This window comes from Balaenoptera borealis (genome assembly GCF_965194805.1).
Source record: "Balaenoptera borealis genome assembly, chromosome: 8".
NCBI classification, from domain to species: Eukaryota; Metazoa; Chordata; class Mammalia; order Artiodactyla; family Balaenopteridae; genus Balaenoptera; species Balaenoptera borealis.
This window is the reverse complement of record NC_138865.1, coordinates 104336659-104342658: the sequence shown is the minus strand read 5'-3', so window position 1 is coordinate 104342658 and position 6000 is coordinate 104336659. Positions and strand designations below refer to the sequence as shown.

The following is a 6000-nucleotide window of genomic DNA, read 5'->3' as shown; positions in this document are numbered from 1 at the left end:
TGTGTGTGTGTGTGTGTGTGTGTGTGTGTGTGTGTGTGTGTGTGTGTGTGTGTGTGTGTGTGTGTTAAATGAGTGAAGAAATGAATTAAAAGATGTGAACAAATACATGAACTGGAGAATCAAAGGATGAGAAAACTGTGAAAAACAATACAAGTGAAAACATAAATGATAACGTGATTGAGAGTCATGAATTAGTTAATGACTGACTTGATAAAATATAAGTTGATACAGGAATATGTGAATGAATACAAATGAATGAATACATATGGGTGAGGAAGGAGAAGTGAATATGAAAGTAAATGAATATGTGATTGACTAAAGGAATCTACACAAGAAATGTATTAAAATCAATTTTTCCACAAGAAAAAAAAAATCCTGCATTTTGTAGGAATTAGTGCTCAGAGAAAGGGTTCGATTTATCTGTCTGTATCAAAGTCATAAATTCTGAACTGTATTCTCCCCTGAAGAAGAGTTTAGTTCTGTGAATGTCTGAGGTTTGACTCTTCTATACCTCCTGAGATTGGGACTTGGGGGCTTCAATAAGATGGCCTTGATTTACTAGCAGAACCTCTTTTCCTACCCAGTCCTGCTGAAATGAGAAAAATGGCAGGAACTGTGGGCTGGGTGTCACCAGGTGAGACCAGGTGGGCTGCCTCCCATGAGGTATTAGACTCACAGACATTAACTAGCAAATGTACACAGGTCTGTTGTTTTAAGCCAAGAAATCCTTTTTTTTTTTTTTTTTTTTTCATTGTGAAGAGTAATATCTTATTCAAACTCAAATGAATGATGTACACTCTTTTTTCTCTTCTCAAATTTTGCCAGAGATTGAGATATAAACCAAGCACCTCGGTATTCATTTGTATTGAGAAATAGTACTGCCGGGGAACTTCAGTATGCTCATGCAGAATAGTGACTATCAAATGTGGTCTTCAAGTCTTCCACTTTATTATCTCTTGGGATTTGTGATGAAAACAGCCCTACTGAGTCAGTATGTTTGGAAGTATAATCTTGAGTCCTACATTTGAGAACTACTAATGTAGGCTGATCTCTTTGGCAAGTTTTAACTGGAAGATTTATATTGTTTATATTCTTAAGAACTGGTCCTCAGCTACGAGAGCTTGGACGCCCCACTGCACAGTATTCTTTCAAAGGGAGGTCTGTTGGTCAATATGCTATCTTCCTTGAATGGCTTTTGAACGGATAAGTTCTCCTCCGTAGATTCCTGTTGATTACAAAGCATCCTTTTGCCTTACTCATCCTTGCTCTGGCCTGAGAATCTTACTCTCCTGTTTTGGTAGATTTTGTTTTTGGCTTGTTTGCTTTATTTGGGGGATTTAAACATATGTGCTCTAATTTAATCTCCTCTTTCTAGTGTTTTAGTGGTTATGCTAATAATTACATACATAATTTACACTAAGTCCTCAGTTAACACATATTTTCCTTCCCATGCTGAATAACACCATGGACTTTAAAATACTTTTACTCTTCCCACTCCTTCCCAATACATGTGTTATTGTTGTCCAGTATTTAAGTTGCATCTTGGATGGTTTTTACTTTTTCACCTCAAATTAGACACTATTACTGTTTTTCAGATACTCAGCGTTTGTTTGGGTACGACCAAATGTTTGCTGTTTCTTTGCATCATGGACCTTATTACTGGGAATATGTTTTTCCATATGTACATCCTTTCCAAGTTTCTTTTATGAGAATTTATTCATAATCTATTCATTGTTTACATAAAATGTCTTTATTTCAGCCTGATTCTTAAAGGATGGTTTTGCTGACAATACAATCTAACCAACCGATTTTTTTCAGCACTTTGAAAATATTTTCCCATTTTCTTCAATTACTCTAGCCCTAGTTGATTTCTATTTCTTGTCATTATAATTTAAGTGCCAGCATCCATAGATTTATTTTGATTTGAATTCAAAAAAAATTTTTGATTGAAAGCGTCTACCACATTGGAAAAAACTTAGGATTTTGTTACATAAACTCTCTGATCTGGTTTGCTTTCTCTATAAACTGGAGTTATTAATATATTTTTGATAGAGTTGTGAGAGTTAAATTAGGTGAGTTACTGTAGGTATAATAGTTCCTCAACAAATTGTATTTATTATTAATAGAGAACACTGCATATTTCACTGTAATTATTTCATAGTGTCTCTGCAAGAGTGAGTTCATACAAGGTGTTTAATAAGCACTCAATGATGTAATGTTCAAGGAACCCCAAATTAGTACAAAAATATAAGCAATTTCAACTCTGAAGTGGCTGGACATTCCAGATGCTCTGACATAGGGTAAGAGGACAGGCAAGAATGATACATGTAATGCTCATTGCACTGTAAAACCTGGCCTTGTTGAGTAAAGACATCTGTCAGCTTTTGGCTAACCTTTAGCGTGAAAAATTACCCAGGAGTCCTCTCAAAAACACTACACAAATACATTAGGTTGTATTGCAAATATTAAGTAAAATAAACAAGCTGGTGTTTTTTGAGGGCTTTTTTTGTGTTTTCATAAATCACAACATGCCTTTATTGTTTTTAAATTTAGCAAGTATAACTCCCCTTGGCTTTGGAGGATAATGATGCAATGGTAGTGATTAATACCATAATTATGGCTTAAGTTTCTACAATTTCTTATCCCCTAAAGGTTTCAAAAATCTTGGCTTGCTATCATCTACAGATATTCTGACTACCACATACTTCAAAGATCTATAAAGCTAAAAAAACAGCTGCTAATAACCGTGCTTTAATGGAGGCCAGAAACAGAAGAGTCAACTTTACCCAAACACAACTGGAGGCCAGAATTTTGGAGCCAGTATATAATTACCTTTGGACTCCTGGCCCAAGGCTCAAGTTTCAGAAAGAATAATTCTCTTATAAAACATGGAACCATGTAGATTTAAGGGCTGGAAATAATGCCATTCCAATCCCTCCTCTCACAAATGGTGACACTGAGACTCAGTGAAGAAAACGGGCTTATAATAAATTAGTGGCAAAGCTGGGAGGTGGAGTCTAGGTAGTCTTACTGTCTTCCTGTTTAATTCTTGATTGCTCTGGGCTCCACTCATAGCACCCTTCTTATTGAACCCTGCTCTTTGAAGGTTGGTGCAAGGGATTAGATAAGCCATTTATTCAGTTCACACTGACAGGTGCTCGCAATATGTATCAGAAACAATACACATACTGAGAATCAGAGATGAACTCAATAGAGGCTCTGCCTTCAAGGATTGGAATAATAATAGTTGAAATGTACTGAGGGTTTATTATATGCTGAACAGCGCTCTAACTGTATTACTTACACACACACACACACACACACACGTATATGTATATATCCATTCAATGTTCACAGCTACCCTACAAAGGTGACGCACATACTAAGTACTCAGTGCATATTTTCAGAATAATACTGTAGTGTTTCAATTACACTTTGTATTTTGAGAGAACTGTAGATTCACACACACTTGTAAGAAATAATGCAGATTGATCCCGTGTACTATTTACCTAGTCTCCCTCCATGGTAGCATCTTGCAATAACACAACCATGAAACCGTATTGATACAATCCATCTATATTATTCAGATGTCCAAAGATTTATATGTAACCATTGTGTCACCAGCAAAAGCCGTCCACAATTCCCAGGGAAACAAAAATAGAATCCAGGCAATAAAATAAAGTCTAACCTTTTTTTTTCTTGCTTGTTTGTTTTCCTTTGTGCTTCATCTAGTTTCATTTGCTCATAGGATGCTGCATGCGGAGGCCTCCCTCCACCCGGCACTTCAGACCGGAGCTCCAAACGTGAAACGCTGCTCCCGGACGCTGCCGCTTGCGTCGCGTGCAGAAGCCGCGCGCAGAAGCGCTGCGCGCGGCACTGCGATTCAAGATGGCGGCAGCGGGCCGTGTGCAGAGAGGCTGCACCCGGCACTGTGGTCTGCAGCTGCGAGCAGCTCAGCTGCACAGGACTGCAAGGCGAGAACGCCAACCCCTCCCCCGCTGATGAGACCGCCTACAAAGCTGATCCCTATAAAGCAGCCCCACCTGCGTGCGTCCTGGCAGGGAGAGCCAGGACTCGACAGCGGGAGCTGGCAACTCTGCCTTCTTCAATCAAGGAATCAAGCTTTCCTTTGCTTCGGAACCAAACTCCAGCTTGTTGCATTGGTGCGAGCACCACCTGGCAGGAGGACGCCTGTTGCGGGCCAACTCGAAAGGGTCAGTAACAATTTGTGTGTGTTTAGATGTATGTAATTTTATCACATACGTAGGTTTGCGTATATACCACCACAGTCAAACAGCAATTTGATACTATGTGTTCCTTATATTGTTCTTTTTTTTCCATTATATTGTCCTTTAATAAACACATCTACTTGCCTCCTCCACCATCTCCAGCCCTAGTCCCTGGAAACCAGTAAACAATTTTTCATCTCCTTAAGTTTACCATTTGAGAATATTATATAAATGGAATCATACGGTATATAGACTTTGGGGATTCGTTATTTGTTGTTGTTGTTGTTTTTGCTTGTTTGTTTTTTATTTTGAGATTCATCTGAGTTGTATCAACAGTTACTTTTTTCAATTGCTGAGTCATATTCCATGGTATGGAGATGTGCCACAGCTGTTACGAATATCCGTGTACAGTTGTTTTTTTTTTTTTTTTTTTAATGTGAACATAAGTTTTCATTCTCAGGGATAAATGCCCAAAGCTACAATTGCTGGGTCATATGGTTATTGCATGTTTAGTTTAATAAGAAACTGCCAAACTGTTTTCCAGAGTGGCTGTGTCATTTCAGATTTTCACCAGCAACATCTGAGTGATCAGTTTCTCCACATCCTCACCAGCATATAACATTTATTATACTGGTTTTGATCATGTAACTGAGATACAGGATGGTCAAGTAACCCCAATTATTCATTCAATAAATATTTGTTGAGCCAAATACCACTCTATGTGCTAAGGATACAGCAGCAAATAAAACAAAAACCTCTGTCCTTGTGGAACAGATATTCCAGTGAGAAAGACCAGCAATGTATAAAACAAAGGCAAATAGTAAAAACCGCAGAATGTTACACAGCAACCAGCTCTAAGGATTATAACCAAGTAGGGCAAGGGGAATGGGACACTTTGGGCAGCCTTTAAATTTTAAAAAGGGTTTGCTGTGAAGGTGACATTTTAGTAAAGATGAGAGGAAGTGGGACTTCCCTGGTGGCACAGTGGTTGAGTCTGCCTGCCAATGCAGGGGACACGGGTTCGAGCCCTGGTCCGGGAGGATCCCATATGCCGCGGAGCAACTAAGCCCGTGCGCCACAACTACTGAGCCTGCGCTCTAGAGCCCACGAGCCACAACTACTGAAGACCATGCACCTAGAGCTGGTGGTCCACAACAAGAGAAGCCACCAGAATGAGAAGTCCACGCACCACAAGGTAGAGTAGCCCCTGCTTGCTGCAGCAATGAGGACACAACTCAGCCAAAAATAAATAAACAAATTAATTTTTTTAAATGTTTAAAAAAAAAAAAAGATGAGAGGAAGGGGACCAGCCTCCTGGATATCTGAAGGAAGCACAGGAGGCTGGAGGAATAGCAAGTATAGTAGCCACGCCCCTAACTGCAGGGGATATGGTTCAAGACCCCCAGTGGAGGCCTGAAACCTTGGCTAGTAGCAAACCCTAAATATACTCTGTTTTCTCCTATACATACGTACCTATGATAAAGTTTAATTTATAAATTAGGCACAATAAAAGATTAACAACAACAATAATAAAATAGAACAATTATAACAATACACTCTGATAAAAGTTATGTGAATGTGTCTCTTTTTTCCAAATACTGTACTCACACTTTTGGTAATGATGTAAGATGATAAAAAGCCTGTGTGATGAGATGAAGTTAGGTGAAGGATGTAGGGCTGCTATTGACCTTCTGATGATACCTCAGGAGAATCATCTGCTTCAGGTGATTTCTTTTTTCTTCACAATTTCACAGGTGGAAGGTTTGCTATA

The 6000-nt window shown here is 38.9% G+C and overlaps 1 long non-coding RNA gene across 9 annotated transcripts in view; it reads left to right on the top strand.

Annotated features, from left to right (window-relative positions):
- Positions 1-1190: 1190 nt before the first annotated feature.
- Positions 1191-6000, top strand: part of LOC309633436 — a 360009-nt gene continuing 355199 nt past the window's right edge. For all 9 annotated transcript variants that reach the window (XR_014247507.1, XR_014247508.1, XR_014247509.1 and 6 more), the window contains exon 1: positions 1191-4214. This is a non-coding gene — a long non-coding RNA (uncharacterized lncRNA). The remainder of the gene's footprint in view (positions 4215-6000) is intronic.